General features: G+C 36.9%; 1 pseudogene; it reads right to left on the minus strand.

Annotated features, from left to right (window-relative positions):
• Positions 1-1,212: 1,212 nt before the first annotated feature.
• Positions 1,213-6,827, minus strand: LOC119054344 (spermatogenesis-associated protein 31E1-like; annotated as a pseudogene).
• Between the last annotated feature and the right edge of the window lie 13,523 nt (positions 6,828-20,350).

Consider the following 20,350-nt stretch of genomic DNA (forward strand, 5'->3'; position numbering starts at 1 on the left):
TCTGCTGGGAGTGGGGATTTGACATTTCTGGGCAGAAAAGAGTAATATTGCTGACCGTGGCTTCACCTGGCAATCTCAGACCAAGTGGACTCACGTGACTTGACCTGGTCTCCTGGCTGAAGGAGACAAGTGTTCTCTCCTTCATCCCCACCGAGCACAACCACCTGCACAAGAAGCTCAATGTGTTGGGTATGTGGGCTGGGGTTTGGCCCACGGTCAGGGCATGGGTCACTGCTGGAGGACTGAGAAGTATAGTTTGGGCACTGTGGCCTGCCCTGAAGTCCCAAGTCTGATGTTCTGACCTCTGGCACCTTCTGTGAGGCTGCTTGTAAGGTCCTTTCTGCTCACACAAGCTCAAAAAGGTCCTGTTGCAACTGAAAACTTCACCTGGATAGAGCACGTTCACCACTGTCATCCCTGTGACTGGAACCCTGAGCTGAATTTCTCTAGATCTGCCTTTCTTTCTGAGATGAAGGTGTCTCTGTACTTGGAGGAAGAGGGAACAAGTCAGAATATCCAGGTCCACCCCTCCTGATTCCCAGATGGCAGGGCCAAGATTCTCAGCTCACTTGAGTTATAGAATTCACAATCAAGTAAAGAACAAAATCCTTTCAGGAAGGAGAGCCCACAAGTTCAAGGTAGAGAGAAAGCAGAAGACAAGCTAAGACAAATCTTTTAGTTTTGCTCATCTTGAAAATTGAATGATTTTGTCTTTGTAATGATTATGGGAAACATGCATTAAGGGAATGGGGGTGAAGGTAGGCATGCCTTGCTGCAGTCAACCTCCCTCCAAGGTCCCATTCATTTTGAAAGCCAAAGCAAACACTCAGGGAGAGCAGACCTCAATTCCTTCTCTTGCACTGCAGGGCACAGACAGAGACCACCAGCTGTCTTGAGAAAAAAAAGAAAATATGTATTTTAGGAAACAAATCCGTGGTAGGAAGAAGTCACTGGTAGACAGAGGATGTGGACTGAATATTTTCATGGAGAAAAGTTTTCCTACCAGGGAAGGCATAAGAGGCGCATACTGGTAGACCAGAGGAGAAACAATGTTGAAGAGAGCATGCTGGGTAATGATGCAGGTGAACTGAGTCCTCTGTTACCTTTTGCCCATGTGGGCAGGGTCTGCTGGGGAACCCTGGCTCCCTGGGTAGGAAGGCCCACTTGCTGTTCCTGTCTTTGGTTCACCTGCTCTTATTAGAGCAGTTGTGGTTATTTGTAGGCCACATCTTTCACCCATCTTCTGTGCTTTGAAGAGGAGATAACCTTAAGATAAGAGGAACACCCACCTACTAGGGCCTGAAATTGTTTTTTGACCTGAATTAACTTCTTGGCATAAAGTCCTTGGGGAAGTCCTAATTTCTCCACCAGGATCTGTCCAACAGTTCTCATGATCACCTGACCTTCAACAGGTCCGTCAGTGATCTACTTTTGACTGGTTCCTGGCTCTAGGCAATGTGTGGCAGGTTGGCCTTTTTGAAGGGGTCTTCTCTTCCTTTGCCCTTTTATTGATGTTAAGGTACTGTGGAAAGTGTCTCATCATTTTTTTTTTGAAGGGGCTTTCTGGGAAAGCCTGTCCTTTCCCTGGCAGGAGTTGGAGGTATGTGCTCCCAAGGGTGTCTCCTTTTCCTGTGATCTGGCAGGGTTGCTCATTTCACTGGCTTATGAGGCCCTGAGTTCTGCCAGTCCTTCTTTAAGGTCTTCTGGGTTGGGTCTCTTATCATCCTCCTTCCCATAAGTGCAGACAAACGTCTTGTGTTTGCTCTTAAATGAGTCCTTAAGTTTTGGTATCCTGGGCTCCTGCTGCTCCTGGCTGCTCTGTCCACTCGATATGAGGTTACATGGAACCTGGGAAGCTGGTATGTCCCTACTTGTATTTTACCTCTGGCAACTGGACTGTGACCTGTGAGAAGCCAAGATGTCTGCAGCAAGGAGCATGTCGGTGGCACAGTCTTGAAGGAGGATATCTGTGTGACAGTCATAAAGGAGCAACCCAGTGACATGGTCTTGAAGCTGGTTCTGTGACTCTACATTTCCTTGGAGCTCAACCTTACTAGCAATCTTTTTTTAAGGCATTGGTCTTCTGGATTTAGGGTAACTGACTTTGTAGGTGGTGAGGAGCTTTCACTGACCCCTCATTTACATATTGTTTGGATATTGGCCAGCACTCTGGGTTCCGCAATGTCTTCCCAAGCAGGGGTCTTTTTAGCCTCCACTTCAAGATTGTCACTTGAAGACTTAGACCCCAAGTTCATGACAGTACTGCTGTGCTATTATAGGGATCTCCTGAACTCTGAGACCCTCTCCCCTCCCTTGGTTCATTCTTGGATACTTCTGAACTTGGATTTGACTCCAGGCTCCTTTCTTCAACCATTATGACAGTACCTATTTGCTGTTTTTTTCCCATGAGGCTGAGTATGAAGGGTTGAGAAGACTGCTTGCCCTCCTGTCTGGTCAGAGTGTCCTCTGAGCACCATGGCCATAACTAGAGGGCACCCCTCCTTGAGCCTTCAGACACAGGTGAGGTAGTGGGGATCGGTTCTGCCTGGGTGAGGGATGACTTTTGTTTTCACCTTCTCTCCCAAAAAAGGCGGAGCTGCTTTCCCCAAGACCTTGGTACACTTGCCTTTTGAGTGGACTGCAGATACACAGACAGCTGAAGTGGGAAGAGGGTGCTTCCAGCACCTTTAGAGTGAGTAGACTGAGGAAGGAAAACTCATAGAAGTGTTTCCATAATGTTCCTAACCCTTCAAGAATGCTTGATTTCTGGTTTCCCTGTGAGTGTGGCACTTTGGAAAAACATTGTTGGTAATAAGTCAAGATCGATCCACACTCACAGGGATAAACACTGGACGATCTGTTCTATCTTCTTGCCCAAATTGGCTTTTAAGAATTTTTTTAGGTGTTTCTTTTCTGGGCCTCGGTGTAAGCAGATTCCTGATTCACTCTTTCAAGGCCTCGGGTACCTTTCTGTGCTTTTAGAGTTCACACAAGAATCTTTGCTTTGAACCTGGCTGAACCTCGGGAGAGAACTTTTGGGATCCTCCTCACACATTGCTGTAGACTCCTGCTAATGTCCTTTCCCAGTTGGTCCTTCCTGTGGGAACTTGTATGGTACCTGGACTTCATCTTCTGTGAATCCTGGCTGCTTTTACTTGTAAACATACAGAACTACATTGGCTGCTGCTTATCCTGTGCCTGACATAACCCCTGGGAACTGGCCCGAATCCTGAAGCGTAGGCTACTCTGCTGTTCATCTGTGATGAGCTTTTTTTTGAAGATCTCACTCTTGAGATTAGGTCCCATAAAGTCTCTGTGGGGAATGGAAGCTGACCTGTGGCCATGGGAGGCCCTATTATCCTAGGGAAGGTTATGAGTGATTATCTAAAAACTTCCTAAGATAACCCTGGCTGGTATAGCTTAGTGGATTGAGCACAGGCCTGCGAACCAAAGGATTGTGGTTTAATTTCTAGTCAGGGCACACGCTTGGATTACAGGCCAGTTCCCAGCAGGGGACCCATGAGAGACAACCATACATTGATATTTCTCTCCCTCTCTCCTGCCATTCCCCTCTAAAGATAAATAAATAAAAATCTAAAAAAAAAAGACTTCCTGAGATTTTTTTTTTGTCACAGATGGTAAAGCCCTCTCCCTGTTCAATTCCAGATGTTGATTGTCAGGTGGGATGAAAGATTGTCACTTATTCTGGGGTGTAAGGCAAGGTACCTCAGAGGTACTCATCTGGGGCAGAGAAGAAGGTGGTCAGATTGAGACTGGGGATGTGAGATGAGTCTGGATGCAGATCTGAGCCAGAGATGGGGGCTGGGGCAGGGGCAAGTTTCCAGTCAGAGGTTGGCATTGGGCCCCAGACAGGGCTAATGGTGGGGCCTGGAAAAGCCCTGTGTTCTAGGCTGCACTGGAGCTGGGAAGTGGTTAGAGACTCCATTGAATAAAACTGAAAGAAGTAAAAGGAACTTCTAAGAACCTAGACAGTAGCCACCAGGAGCTCAGTGTGCTGGGAAGGGGACCTCAGGAGAGCTGGCTGCATTTCTGCAGTTGATGGTCCACTGAGAACTGGAAATGTGAGAACTGCTGAGGATTAGGCACTTGCTCTGGTTTGTCCTTCCAGCTCCAGAAGGGTTTTGGGGTTGAGGGGTCCTGCTCTGCACCCAGTGATTTCCACATTCCCAATGAGTTTAGATGGTACTCTAAGCTCTTCTGTCTTGAAAATGGCACATGCTTTTCTTTCTCCTTTCAAATATACAGTTCTGCTTTCTTGGCCATCAGTATCTCCAGTAGCTTCTGAATATCAGGGTTGGCCAATGAGGAGGTACTACTCTACCTGCCTGTTTATTGGGTCTCCCGACAATGAGGCCTCTGGTGTGTAATGAAACATGCTATTGCTGGGACTCACACTGTCATGAGGTAGGAAAACCAAGGACAAGAATTTAATGGAACAGCTTAAGCAGCCAAGGGCTGAGATGGATAGGATGAGAGATAACATAAAAGAGTTACCTGGAGGTGAGTTCTTTACGATGGTACTCAGTGGGATTTTCTTCAAGTCAGATTGGTTTTGCTGACAGTGTGAAGGCCCGAGGTAGAGGACATGGGGTCAGAGAAGCTGGAGAATGATGTGGACATGATGGGAGTAGCATCTTCCACAGTCACCTGTCAGGGCTGGTGGGCTTTAGTGGATGCTGCTATGCACATTTCACCAGGACTGTCTTGACATGAACATTGATGAGAGCTGCCCTTGTCCAAGAGTCTCCCCAGGTGACTGCAGGGGACTAAGAAACAGCTGCAGCTAAGCAAAAGCAGACAGTTCAGGCAAGGGTAGGCACCTATAGCCCAGGGTTCTCCATGACCCCCAAGCTAATTTCCCAGTGCTAATGCTGTTCCTCACCCCTGGTCTGCAACCACACCTTGTCCCCATGACCCCCCTCCCAGGTTAGTCCAAGGTTGTATGTAGCCTTGAAGTCACATCATAGCTTCCGGAGGGACAAGAACACAGGAGAGAAGGGGAAGATTCCTTACCTTTGCAGAAGAGAAATCAGGCCACTTTTAGTTCTTGCAGACAATCTCTGCCAGCTGAAAATGATGAGACAGGGTCACATGGTGAAGCAATGCCTGGGGGACCTACAGGAGGCTGACCGCTATGGCCCTTTAGGGGAGATAGCTGGGAAAGGACTCTGGAGCCCAAAAATCAGGGTCAAGGCTACCTGATTGCTGATAGTGATGACAAGACTTGTGACAGGCAGCACTTTTTAATTTACAAAGTGCTTCCACATCTACTAGTACCTGCAACCCTCAGAACTCTTCTGTATGGGAGAAAGAGCAGGGGGCACCTAACAGAGGAATCTGAGTAAAAGTAAGCAATGTGCCCACAGTTGGACCTGAAGGTTCCACCTCCCAGTCAGGCACTGTTGGTCCATGATAGCCCAAATGCCCCTGATGGTACCCCCTTGTTAAGGAAACACCCATTTTCAGACCCTCAAGGCTTCATTCCAAGTGGATACTAGGAAGCACCCACATTCTGATGCCCTTACCAGGAACCTCCCAATGGCTGTTTCCTGATGGACAGGCTGTGCATCTGGCATTCTCAGGGACCTGGCCCTGGGCCCCCAGGGACAGGCCAGATGGAGGAATATTCTTGGGTACAAGACTCAGGAGCAGAAGCTCACCTTTCAAATCTCCACTTTTCCTCCTGCTCTTCCACTTCAGCTCTACTGGTTTCTGAGAGACAAGAAAAAATGAGGGAATGGCACCCTGTTCTCACTTTCTATAGACAAGCTATAGATGCTCAGTATTTGTAAAAAGTATGACTTTCTACATTTAACTAACGGGGCTCTATGGCTTTTCCCCTTTTATTTTGAAAGTGGATAAAAATTATTTATGGTTTTCCTTCTTTGAAAAATGTAAAGAAAGATTTTCTATATAAGACTGACCATAACTTTTTTTCATCTCTCTTTCTTTGTGCAAGAAATACAGGCATTCTCAGACCTGCAGGCCTGTCTGAACTCCCTCTGCTCTGCTTTCCTGAGGCCACAGTCTCACCCCAGCCTCTGCTCAGAGGTTCTCAGTGTCTACAAATTGCCCTGGGATTGGGTACAAAAAAGGTGAGGCTCGCTTAAGCTGGGTAGCTCAATTATTTAGCATACTCCCATCCATCAAAAGGTGAGGGTTCTACTCCAGTCAGGGCACTTACCTAGGTTGTGAGTTTGACCCCTCTTTGGGGCACATATGGGAGGAAATTGGTCAATGTTTCTCTCTCTCTTTCTCTATCCCCATTCCTATTAAGAGATATATCTCATGTGAGGAGTTTTAAAAAATTTAAAAAAATAGGACAGGCTCAGCTGAGGCACCTGTCATGGGAAGGTGGCTAGTGAAACAGGGCTCTAGGCCCATTTCCCTATGGAGATTCAATGCTCATTATGCAGTCCTTGGCTACTGGTCAATGCATTTGGGCCTGTGCCCAGAGCCTTCCACCACACTTGGGCTCTTGGTCTGAGATCTTTGGATAGAAGTCCGTGTGCCTGATCTAACACCTGCTTGGTTTGGCTTGTTCCTGGAAGGACGATGTTCTATTCTTTCCTGAGAATAGTCGTTCTATTCTTTCCCATCTTGGGAATTTCTCTAGGTGATTCAGGAATGTGGAAATGAGAATAGGAAAAATATAATCTCTTTTGGATCTGGGCCAAAGTTTTCTTACCTTCCTGGTCATTCCATTTCCTAGGTGGTGATAAGGATGGATTACTCTTCAAGTAGGAGAGTGATGGGAGGAAGAGCAGCAGTCCACAGGAGATGGTGAAGATGGTATCAATCACCATCTTTTAGATAAAAATGAATAATCTTAATCCCATGGCTTCCCTTGGGCAACTGAGCACTGGTAGTGGCTTGTGAACTACAGGCCGAGGGCTGAATCAGAGAGCTGTGGTCTGGTCACAAAGAGCTTCAGAATGTTGGGGAGGGGGTTGAAGGGAGTAGGCTGGACCACAGCTGCTCCCCTACCCAGCCTAGCAGGCTCCATGCCTCTACTCTGCCAGGGATGTTGAAGCTGCAACCCGTGTGCTGCATGCAGGCCAGGATTGCTATGAATGCAGCCCAACACAAAATCATAAATTTATTTAAAACCTTTTTTTTTGGCTCCTCAGTTTTCATTAGTGTTTGTGTATTTAACTTTGTCTAAGTTAAATGGTCTTAGTGCTTAGACACTAAGCACTCCCTATTCATCAGATCTTGCCCTGAATGACATTTTTTTGTTTCCTCAGTTGAACAGTGTCCTCAAAGGGATGCTTTCTGCTGTTGTGGAAGAGGTGAAACAAAAAACTGCAGGAGCACTAAAAGGCATCAAAATAGATGAGTTCAAAAACTGTTTTGAACAGTAGAATAAATGTCTGAATAGGTACATTGCATCAAATGGAAAGTGCTTTGAAAGCGACTAAAGTTTAAACACGTAAAAATAAACACACTTCTTTAATAAATAAATTTCATTTTGGGGGGATCCCTTCTCATACGTGAGGAATATGAAGGAGTGAGTTGTTTTGGGAAGATGGATAATTACAATTTTACATTTCCTGAAATGTACTTCTTTTGCTTTCTCAGTGCTGATATTTTAGAGTTATCAGTGAAGAATCTATGTTACTCTTTTGTTTCTGGCTCATGACAAGATATTCTATAACATTAAGCAGAAACCAGGTATTGCATAGTTTCATTTTGCAGATTAAGGCACAACAGCTAGATATTATTGTGTGATGAAAATCCTAGTCAATTTTGTTCTGCAGCTTTCAAGTCCAGATGTACCTTTCTTCTTTAACAGAAACTATTTGTTTAATTTGAGCAATTCTCCAGTTTGAAGAAAACTTGTTAGCACTGTTAGTACTTGTCAGGAGTAAATGGGACTCCAGCGAGTTCTTTGAAAATAGGAAACATTTGAACAGAATATCATCTTGCTTTCAGCTGTTTGTATAGATGCACTTTCTGCAATTCTACACCTCACAGCTCTAATTCCTCTTCATCTGTGTCTCAGGCTTCCATCAATAACCTTGCTGCTGCAACATACTTGACAAGAGAGGTGGAGTAGACGCCCTTGCAATATCTTCTGAATGTCACTCAGCAGTGATTTGTAATCAGGTCCATAAGTTGTAGGAAGAAAAACGTACAACTGAATAGAGGATTCAATCTATATAAATCTAGATTGGACAAGTAGCATTTTATAAAATCATCTTTTGATTAGACAGTGAAAATTTTGTAAAACATAAAAAAAATCAGTGATTACGGATTCCTATCGCAGATATTTATCTATAAAATAAAACCTTCCTGTGATATACCTTAATGTAAAAATGAATTGGCTGTTTTCTGGATCCAATTATATTCACCTTACACACTGTGAGTTCTAATACATCTTTTTAAATTAGAAACTCTACAATACAGTGGTGATTACATCTCATAAGCATTGGAAAAAAGAGCATAGTCTTTTTGTGTTAACTGAGACACTGGATTCCTGCTGCTCTTCTGAAATTCAGGAGAAATCTGTACTATAGATTACAATGATTTATTATTAAAATTTGAGTGAGAAAAGGCAATAAAAATTATTTTTAGACAGTGAAAAAATGTTAAATTAATTGAATTTTGATGGTTTCATTTATTTGGTGAAAGTTGTGAGAAAACTATTCTAATTATTTTTGAACAAATTTAAAAAATTAAATATATATTTAAAAACCATATGGTATATTTTCCTTGCAATTAATGTAAGAACCTTATACTCTAATAACTTTTTATTATTTGTTTATGGAGCAGCATTGAAATTTTGTGGGAGATATTCTATATGTATATATATATTTATGTTGGATTGTTTTTTCCTCAACTGCAATATGTTTATGTTTCCTTTAAACTTTTAATTACAAAAAAAGTAAAATACTGTGTGTTAAGCATTGTTTGGAAAAAAGGAATGATGAATTTATAATATGCTTTGTTTAAATATAAGAATTAGGGAAATTGAGGCATATGACCATAAACTACCATTCTTCTTTCTCTAGAATAAATTACGCTGTTTGAGGAATTCCTTTAAGGCCACAGTTATCATAAATAAGCATTATACAGCATCATAAGCTCTATGTCAACTAATTAAAGTAATAGATACTTTATTTAAAGTATCTATTAAAGTAATAGATACTTTCATTTTCCTCCGCCAGTTTGCAGTCATTCTCATTTACTCTTCAGGGACTAGAGAATTCCAGCATGTTCTGGAAGAGTTCACTGTTGGAGTGTGGAAGGCTGCTATGTTCTCTGTGTCTGTTTAGCCTTTGGCTGTCCTGAGAGCCTGACAAGTTTCAATCAGGGCTCATGGACACCTGTGCCCAGGCAACAGGACAACAACTCACTTCACCCAGGTCATCAACCATTTCCAGATGGCAAAGAACTTCAAAAGTTATGGACTAACTTGCTTGTGATGCAAACTAATGACCTGGAATGAGATGCTTCATTAAATACTCCCTCTCCCCACAGCCACCAGGAGGGTCAGAAGTTGAACTGCTTACTCTCACATTTTTTCTAATATGTGTTAACAGCCATTTATTCTTATAGAAATTGTCCAATCAGTTGCTTGTGGCTAGTTAATAAACTACCAAAGCAGAAATGGAAATCAGATTCCACTTAGAAGAAAACAATATTTACTCTTCCCCATGAAAATGTGTAAAAGAGCTTTAGAAAATTCTGTTGTCATATGAGGTCTCAGAGGAGACCGTGATTAAAAATAATAAAAAGGAGAAATATGAGTTTCAATCCAGGTCACTATTTTATTTTTTGATCCAACAGTGATGAGAAAAATTACGCGAATTCATTCATTTTCCCTGAGTTATGATTGTATTATATTAACCTCAACTGACAATATCCTATAGTGACTTTGGCTTGCTTAAAATTCTGCCTCTTGGGAGTAAACACACATCTAAAATTGACTCAGCTAATTTCTTTTTTGCTGAGGTCACTTTACCAGTTACTCTCAACTACTGAAGTTATTTTATTCTCTTTCTTCCATTATTACATTCTCAAATTTTTGGCATCTGGGAATTTGTCTGATGGTTTTATTACTGAATTCAAGATCTAGTTTTTATAATAAGTTTTTATGGTTAATAAGATGCTAAGATGAGCTAATAGAGTTTTGCTTCTTTGCTTAATATTACTGAAACAGTCCTGATTACCTTGGGGCATAGTCCCACTAAAGTGGTCTTATGAAGAATGGGTTGGTTTTTTTTCCTATGAGTTAAATCAGCAGGGAAAAAGTTCATTACAGTTCACTCTGCTTAAGACCTTTGAATTCAGGTAGCTAGTATAAAAGAAATAGTGATCTTAGCAACAACTAAGAAAGACGCTTGCGAAATATCACTATTTTTTTCTTTTCAAGTTTTTATTTTATTTTTAAAAAATTTTAAAAATTTTATTTAGTTATTTTTCAAGTACAGTTTTTTGTCTATTTCTCCCATCCCAGTCCGCCCCCCCGCCCCGTGCTCCCCACCTCCCTCCCATGTCCACCCCCCTTAGTTCTCATCCCTGTGTCCTTCCTATTTGTTCCTTCAAATCCCTCCCCTTTTAGGCCCAGGCCAGGCAGCTCAGTTGATGAGAGAATATTTTTGATACAGCAAGGTGGGTTTGATCCTTGGTCAGGGCACATACAAGAGTCAACCTATGAATGAATAAATAAATGGAACAGTAAATCTCCCTCTCAAATCGATCAGTTAAAAAAACTAAAGAATAGGCACTAATAATCAATGTATGGAAACAGTAAATATTTGAGTATTTATTTTATGTCCAATGCCATGCAGATCATTAGTTCAGTTGTATTGCTTTTCAATAGAATACATTAGGTCATTTTGTGCCAGAGTTGTGAAACCACAGAGTGTATTTTCTATAGAAAATGGAAGGCTCAATTTCTGCTCAAATTGACTGAGTAAACTGCTTCCAGCAGCTATTTAGGTCCTGTGGAATTATCCTTTGTTGTGTATCAGGTGGATAAAAAAGAAAGGATTCAGAGAGCAAGTGTGAGTTATTATGTGAGTTTTTGGGAAGTGTGAATCCTAGCTGATTCTTATATTCTAGTATGAACACTTTTTTGAAAGATTAAGACTAATCCTCTTTAAAACTTCATGATAGTAGATCTTACAAGTGAAAAATCTTTTTTGTATAGTTATAAAAATGGCCAATTTATAATCTGAAAATTATAAGAATAGCAATTTAACTTGAATCAATGGATAATTCAATGTTAGGAGATACATGTTTCTTTTTATTTTATCAACTTATTAATCATAGGAAAGGTACTAATTTTGTGAGAAATAAATTACTAGATTATAGTGCTGATGCAATTTCTACAAATTGATCAAATGTGTACATCAAATTAGGTATGCAAAATATTAATTTTATTGACAGACACTTATATATTAAAATATTCCCAAAATGTGACTTGAATATTTGGTTTTATAAGCTTCTTATTCAGCATGGAAGACTATGAAGGTCAGATTCTTTTGATGTTCATAAAGACTGGTGAAAATTTGTTATAATTCTGGGTAATTGGAAGCATGGAAATAATCTGAGTTTTAAAATTTTCAATTAAATATATAGATAATATGAGTTCCTCTTAATTTTAAATCAACTTAAGATATATACACTTTGAGTAGTTTCCACAAGTATCAATTTCAGTTAGGAAAAATTTAGCTTCATTCAGAACAGAAAAAGTAGACTTTTAAGAATAAAAATCTATGGCATGGAAAATAACTAATACTTTAACTTACAGTATATATTTCATAGCACATACTTTATTGCAATCTTGACGCTACTAAAACATTGTTAAAGAATCTAGCTTCTACCAGTTAGGGAAGAAAAGGGTGAATTAGTCATTTTCATACAGCAATGTGTCTGTATAGGATGCCCATTAATGTAGATCATTCTTTGCAGGATGTGTTGGAAGACAGGACAAATAACAATGAACTTGGAAGAATAGTGTATGGCTAAGTGGTAATTAAACATAGATGAAGAGTAGAAAGGAACATGAAAATGATTATTAGTTTGTTGAATAAGAAAAATGGCTTTCTAAGGAAAGTAAACACAGTTGAGAATAGAGAAGTTGGACTCATTTACAGAATCTCTAATATGTTTAAAGGCTTTAGTCTGTTCTTTCATTTAATCCCTCAGAGCAATATACTTTTGGTGAGTAATTATTGGATGAGGAGGCAGAGGCTCAGAAAGATCAATAATTTGCCTCAGTTAATATAGTGAGAATGTGGAATTAGGGTTGTTTGGCTCCAAGCTCATGTTCTTATTCATGATGCATAAAATTATGTACATGATCAAAAAACTATTTCTACTAAACTCCTAAAAGTTTTGTTTTGCTTGAGTTATTTTTACATTATTCATCTTCTCTTTTAAGAGTTATTGCTGAATTTTTATTTGAGTTTACTATAATTTCAGTAACTTTTTTTACATCATTGGTTTAAATAATAGCATTGCTCACTGTAAAGTCTTTTGGCCCCAGATTCTTCATGGCTGAGCTCTTTATTTTGGTTCTTGATCAGATGAAGTATGTTCTGAGTAACTATTTCAATAAGAGTATTTAGATAATAAAATTTGAATCTCTCTATATTTAATAATATCTTTTTGTTTTATTCCTAAATAAATCTCAGCCTGATGGGGAGAGTTTCCATAGAAAATAATCTTCTATTCTGGCTGCAAGTCTATAATTATCATTCCATTGTCTTCTAGACTTTCATGTCATCTAGAAGTCTGAGGCCAATTTGATTTCTGTCCCTTTTAGAAAATTTGTTAATTTTCTTTTCAGTCTTCCTGAATATCTACATAAATTTTCCCTCCATATTCTTAAAACTAGAAAATGTCAGTAGTTGCAGTAGGTGTTTGAATTTTTGTCTCAATTTTTTTCCCCTTGGAACATGGTGACTCAGCTGAGTCAATGTGCAGTTGCTTGATTCTCATTTATATTTTTTTAATCTTTAAGTTTTCTCCAGTTGTATTTTTAGTTATGGCTTTTACCTAGTTTTAGTTTTCACTCCATATATTTTAAAAATCTTTACATTGATTTTTTTCTTTAAATTGCCATTGGTCTTTGATATGACAACAACAACAAACAACCAAGGGGCATCACAACAAAAACTATAAATAATTTACAAAAAAGCAAGGGGAGTCTATAGAAATTGTTGATAAACTTCATGTTCATTACTCTTTGCCAATTTGATGGACAGTGTGAAAAAACTGATTATGAAAAAGAAACTGATTTTTACCAGAGAAATTAATTATTAAACAGATAACTTTTATGCATTTAAGAAAAAGGGCATGAGCCACTGTAACAAGTCATGCTGAAATTCCCTCATTTAAAAAATCAGTTTATTAGTAGAGCTTAGCAGATTTTGAAATAGGGATTTAATATACATTTTAAATTAAAGTATAGCATACACGTAGAAAGGTACAAAAGTTATAAATCTTTGAATTATCACGAATGAATATATTCAGGTTCAGAAAGAGAATGTTGGTGATGACTTTTCTTTGTCACTACCTCCATTCGCTACCCCCAAATTAACTATTCTTTTGACTTATATTGATCAGTTTTGCTTGCTTTTTGGGCTTTTAAAATAAACGTATGCAGCCTTTTATACTAGGGTTCTTTCATTCAATGTTGTCTTGTGTTATCCTTCTCTGTTCTTGTATGTAATAGAAGTTTGTCAAGTTTTGTTGCTGTGCACAATGGTCCATTTTGTGAATCCATTTCAATTTATTTATTGATATTTTATTTCTTCTAGTTTAGAGTTATGAATAATACTGACAGGAATGTTCTTATGCATGTCTTTTTATGTATATATCTATATATACCTTTCATTGGTATGCACCTGGGTTACATACTTATAACTTTAGTGCATAATGCCAAATAGTTTTGCAAAGTGGTTTACCAATGTCTATATTCTCCAATAGTGGATGAGAGTTTTAGCTGCTCCAAATCTTCTATGGTCTGAATATGTATATTTCTCCTTCTCCCCAAATTCATATATTGAAATCCTAATGCCCAATGTAATGATATTAGGAAGTAGGCCTTTGGGATATGATTAAGGCATGAGGGTGGAACCCTCAGAATTGAATTAATGCTCTTATAGAAGAGACTCCACACAGCTCCCTCCATCCTTCCACCATGTGAGGAAAAGGCACTGGCTAAGAAGCAGGAAGAGGGTTCTCACCAAAATGTGACCATGCTAATATCTTCATCTTGGAACTTCTAGCCTCCAGAACTGTGAGAAATACATGTTTACAGTTTGTGAGTCACCCTATATTTGTGGCATTTTGTTATAATAGCCCAGGTGGACTAAAGCGACCTCCTTGAAAACACTTGATAATGTTAATCTTTTTAATATTAGCAAATCTGATGGGTCTACAATGCTTGTGATTGTTAATCACATGTGATTAATGTGTGATTTTAATTTGTAGTGTCTTAACTAATGAAGTCTTCAACTTTTCATATGATTTTTAGCCATTATGAATATCCTCTTTTCTAAGTGGCTGCTGAAATGTTTTGATTATTTAAAAATTTGGATTGTCTAGTATTTTTGTATTGATACTTAAGAGTTCTATATTACATCATACAGTATCCTAAATATTACTTTTCACTCTGCGGCTTGTGTTTTCACTCTGGTTTTTTAAAAAAATCCTCACCAGAGGAAGGGAGAGAGAGAGAAAGAAATATTCATGTCAGAGAAAAACATATGTGCCCCAACTGGAAATCGAACCCACAAATTTTTGATGTATGGGATGGCACTCCAACCAACTGAGCCACCAGCCAGGGCTTGCATCTTCACCGTTAATGGTGTTTTTGCTTAAAAAGAAGTTAACTGATTTAACATTGTCCAATACACTCAATCCTTTCTTTTGTGGCTTGATGTTTTCATCTAATTTAAAAATCCTTTTCAGATCTCAATGCCATAAAAATATTACAGGGAATTCTGATTGCAGTACCTCTTAAATTCCATGTAAATAAATGCTCTATTGGAATTGATTTTTATGTGTAGTGTAAGGAGCGCCTCAAGTTTCTTGTTGTGTTGTTCTCCAACCAGTAAACAACTGAACCACCATCATTTATTTAAAAATCTTTTCTTCTCCTAACTCCTCAATATTGCTATCTTTGACACAAATCAAGTGTCTATATGTGTCTTTATTTGGACTGTCTTTGGCTTTATTTTATAATTGTATATCTTTTTACATATACCAGATTTTTTACTACTGTAATTTTATCATGACTTTTGTTATATTATGGTGTGAGTTGTCCCATGCTGTTCTCCTGCAAGATTCTTGGCTATTTCGACCCTTTCTGTTTAAATACTTTTTATTTATTCTAAAAATATGCTTTCATTCTTTGTTCTGATATGTTGATGAAGAGAAAGAAAGAACAGTGGGAAAAGAAATAAGAGAGAAAAGAATTCCCAAATCTTTTCCAAAGCAGGCTTTAAAAATATCTTGACTTTACACATGGATAATAGCTATTTCTAGACCTGCTTTGAGCTGCTGAAATTCCATACAAAATCTAGCTGGGACGTTGATTGGGATTATGTTGAGTGTATGTATCAGCTAGGGAGAATTGTTATTTATACTTTACTTTGATTTAAAAATTTTTAAAGACCCTATCTACCCATTCCTAGAGAAAGGAGAAAGGAGAGAGAAAGAGAAGGCAAAAAACATCAATGTGAGAAACATCAATCAGCTGCCTCTCACACATGCCCTGCCTGGTACAAAACCTTTAACCCAGGCATATGCCCTGACAATCGAACCAGTGACCATTCTATTTGCAGGATGATGCCAAACAACTGAGCCATGCTGGTCAGGGTGAGAATTAGTATTTTTAAAGCATATTCTAATTCATGGATATAATCTATGCTTCTGTTCATTTGGATCTTCTTCAGTTTAATTTATATTTTTTCTTTTTAATTAACAAACTTTTTTAGAGCAGTTTTAGGTTCAAAGAAAATTTTTGTGAAAAGTATAGAGACTTCTCATATACCCTATCATCCTGCATAATCAACTCCCCCACTACCAACATTTTGAGCTGTATTTATTATGATAGATAAACCTACACTGACACAGTATTATCATTTGAAACCCAGAGTTTACATTGAAGTTCACTGTAATTTCAAACCTTTGAAATTTGTTGAGATTTACCTAAGTTTATCATCAATTCCCCTAAATGTTGATAGCCACTTAAAAAGATTGTCTATTCTGCTGTTTTTGAATTTCATTTGTTTATATGCCTATTAAATTATGTTTTTAAATAATTTGTTCAAATAATCCTTATCCATACTTTTTCTTTCTGGCTTGGGTAGTCTATCAGTTACTGAGTGTGTTAGACACTGAAGTATGTTCAACTAGTAGTGATTATAGATTTGTTTATTTTTCCTTTTAGTTCTGTATATTTTGAGGCTATGTGATTAAGGGCATAGAAATTTAGAAGTGCTTTATTTTCTTGGTGAATTCCATTTTTGTTATTACCAACTGGCCTTTTAATCTTTAGTAATGCTTCTTGAATTTCATTTTCTTCTGCAGGAAATTATTTTTTTTCCTATAATTTGAAGACTATTTTACTATCTACTTGCTTCCATTGTTTCTAGTGAAAAATCAGTTATCAAATTACTGCTTCTTTTGTGAAGCAGTAATTACTGTGAAAATAGTATGTCTCTTTTCTCCACTGCTTTAAAGATGTGTATTTCATTGTATACTTAGATGTGACTTTTAAAAAAAATCTTGCTTGCACTGCTTGAGTTTCTGACTTCAGGTATTTCTTTTAATTTTAGAAAGGTTTTGTTCATTTTACTTACATGCAAGTTAGAATTTTTTTTACCACATTCTCACTGTTTATCATTTTTCTCCTATAGTTCTTTTCATTTTTTATTTTTATTTTCTCTCTGACTTTAGTTTCTATATTTCTTTTAAATTATTTTACTGTTTACTAATATTCTCTTCAGTTACATTTAATTTAGTATTAATTTCATCTATTTGGAGTTTAAGTAATGTATTTTAAATTTCTAGCATTTCTATTTATTATATTTTGTACTTTCAAGTTCTCTTTGTTTTAATTCTCTATTTATTCACATCAGGAAGGTAATTTAAAATAAGCTAGCCATTTATATTTAGAAATAAAATGTCCCAAATACAGATTTTAAAATAGCTAGCTAATCTTAATTTAAACATGTAATTTGATATTGAGTCTAATAAATAAGCTCTTGAAAATGGTATAGAAAATTATATAGAAACTTACTTGAAAAAAGGGCATGTTAATGTTCTTTTTCATTCATATGAGAGAGTTACAGTGCTTTTCTTGTCCCTCTTTTATCTAATACATTATCGATCACTTACATATAAAACCTTACCAGATATAGATGCCTTAATAGAGAAAAAGATCATTCATGTATTGGATTACAGAATCATTATAAAGAAATAGAACAATGGTTTGTGATAATTAGATAAAAGTAACAGTCTAAAATTTAATGTCAATAAAGTCTTGATTTTTAGCAATAACTAGTTTAGCAACACTTTACATGAAAAATTATAGAAATTCTATTAGCTTACATAACTATTTTTTAACTTTAAAGGCCAATACTGTAAACTTGTTCCTAAATCTAGCTAAGAAAATCCTTCCTTTATGGTGATTAGATCAGTGTATTACTAATTTAATTATATTATAAGAAGAGTTAAATTTATTCATCTCTTCATTCATTAAAAAATTTATTAAACATGTACTAGGGGCAAGGAAAAGTCTTTAATTCATTAGGTGCTGTACAGATATGACAAATACCATACCTTAACAAAGTTAAATTGTGGCAGGGAATACTGTCATTTACCCCAAATGACTAAAATAGTAGGCTAAGGAACTATGAGTCTATGAAAAAGATGAAGACACAGAAAAATTGCTGCTCTGTTTTATATGAGGGAGAGATTACTTTAAATCATGTGAATCAGAGAAGTCTTCATCAAGGAGGCAGCATTTTACCTTGTGTTGAAAATGTAAATATTGGATATGAAGGAATGGAAGGACATTCTAGGCAGTGTGGTAGAATGGGAAGAGGATATGCTTAGAGTTAGAATGTTCCTCACATTTAATTCTTGGTTTTACTAACTAGCTATATGTTGTTATTTGACTCACATTTTAAGACGTATCTATATCTCCATCATTTAACCCTATTGCACCACATCATTTCTTACAACCAAAATCAAATTTATTTAGTTTATTATTAGTTATTTTGTTTATTAGATATAAACTCAGGATAATGTGGTGTTGTAAGAAACTGAGAAACCCTTCACGTCTCACTTTGGTATAGTGATCATCTTATTTTCTATACAGAAAAGCTATAACCATAAGTATCTTCATTCTATATTGCAATGGTATATCTCCCATGGTTAAATATGGCCAAGTAGTTGTCTCCTTCTTGGAAAGGAATTAAGGTAATTTAAAAAATTCATAAATCTATCAAATTCTTGTAGTGAGGAACTCTTTATTTTCCTTATGTTTCTTGAATTATTAAAGAATGATTATATATTTTATTAGGAATCAGAGAAATAATTAGTTTCTGCCCTATTAAATCTGCATACTTATGTGTAATAGTAACATGATAAAGATGTTAAGAAGATTCTCCCATTTGTTTTTTATAAGGTTTGATTTTAATTGCAAGTATTTTCTGAGTTTTGAAATACAATAGCCTCATTTTACTTTAGTCGTTTTTGGAGAAATGTTTCATTAATTTGTAAAATCTCTCTGTCTTCAATGTTAGATGCCACAATAAACAACTATCACATCTAGGTTGGTTTTATGAAATATGAGTTACAGTGTTAGCAAAACTTTCTAAAATATGGATTATAGTATTTGTCCCCATTTATAAGTATGAATTTGGGATGGCTTAGGAATCCATTTTCTTTGGCTTAAACAGGAAGAAGGAAAAAGAGAGGGTAAAACTCATTGCTTCCCATGCATGAAATTGGCTTTGGTAATTGACCTTGGCAGCGCTAAGGTACGAATGTGAGGCTGGGAAGGGAAGCGTATGTGGTAATTAGTCAGACATTTTGACTTTCTCCACACGACTTAGCATTTATTACTGTTTCCCTCTTTGCTCTGCCTTCAATCAATGACCTTTAAATTGGTATATATTTCATTGTACCTTCTTATAGCTCTTCCTTGTCAACTTCTATTGCACCAGAAGAAAAAAGAAAGATAGAAAGATAGAAATATAGATGAAAGGAAGAAAGAAGGAAGGGAGAAAGAAAGGAAGGAAGGGAGGAAGGAAGGCAGGAAGGAAAGAAAGAAAGGAAAAGAACAAGAAAGAAAAGTGATTCAAAGTATGGGACATACCTAGCCATCTATGGAAGAGGAGCTATTTTTAACTTCACAAAACCATTGAGAAGCAGTTAGTATGACAAAAAAATTGCTTCATTTTTTTTTTGGTACAAACTGGGGCCAGTTATGATCAAAGTAAGTGGTATTATCTCATTTAAGTTTTATTATATATAATTTATTATTAAACCTAATTTTCTTAAGATAATTAAACTAAATAAAAAAGAAATTTTAAGAGAAAAAAGATTCTTTTAATATAAATTATCTTTTTCTCTCACTTTTTCATAAGGTATGTAAGTTTGGAACAGATCAGTTTTTAAAAACCAGGCACTATGAGGTATAATTTATAGTTTTAAAAAACCATTTTAATGGGATATTTTATATGGCATGTATTAAAATTATTTCATTCCCTGCCAATAGTTTAATACTATAACCACAAAATCAGAAATTTTTGAAATTAGGTCTCAGATTTTCACATTTTTAACATGATCATCAGGTTATTAAAAACTCAAATTCTGAAAACCACTGATTTAAGTGGATTATTTTTTCTTAAGGAAAAAATTCTTATTGGCATTATTCCACACAGAATAATGCGATCCTTTTTTCTCTATATTTACTTTTCAAATTTTATGTAATGAGAAATAGATAACTTGTATCATATTTTATGTGTGTTTTTGAAAATCAAATATGGTATGAATTCAAGTTACTATATCATACACTACTCTGTCCTGAAAACTGTAGCAGTGAGAATAATTTTTAACAATGAAAAGCCAGTGGACCTAGCAAGGTTCACCATAAGACCAATATGCCTGAGAATCAGATAAGAAATAGAAAAGTTATATTAATGGTACTGAAGCCATGGACTTTCTGGTGTCTTGATCCAATACAGATAGTGGTAGCCAGAAATGTGATACCTTTAGAGTGAAGTTGATTAAAAGTATTTCACATGGAGGGAGGGAAAGAAAAAGTAGATGAAAATTAAGTTTATTGCTTAAA

Source organism: Artibeus jamaicensis, unplaced genomic scaffold (assembly GCF_021234435.1).
Source record: "Artibeus jamaicensis isolate MK-2021 breed Jamaican fruit bat unplaced genomic scaffold, CSHL_Jam_final scaffold_1964, whole genome shotgun sequence".
Lineage (NCBI taxonomy): Eukaryota > Metazoa > Chordata > Mammalia > Chiroptera > Phyllostomidae > Artibeus > Artibeus jamaicensis.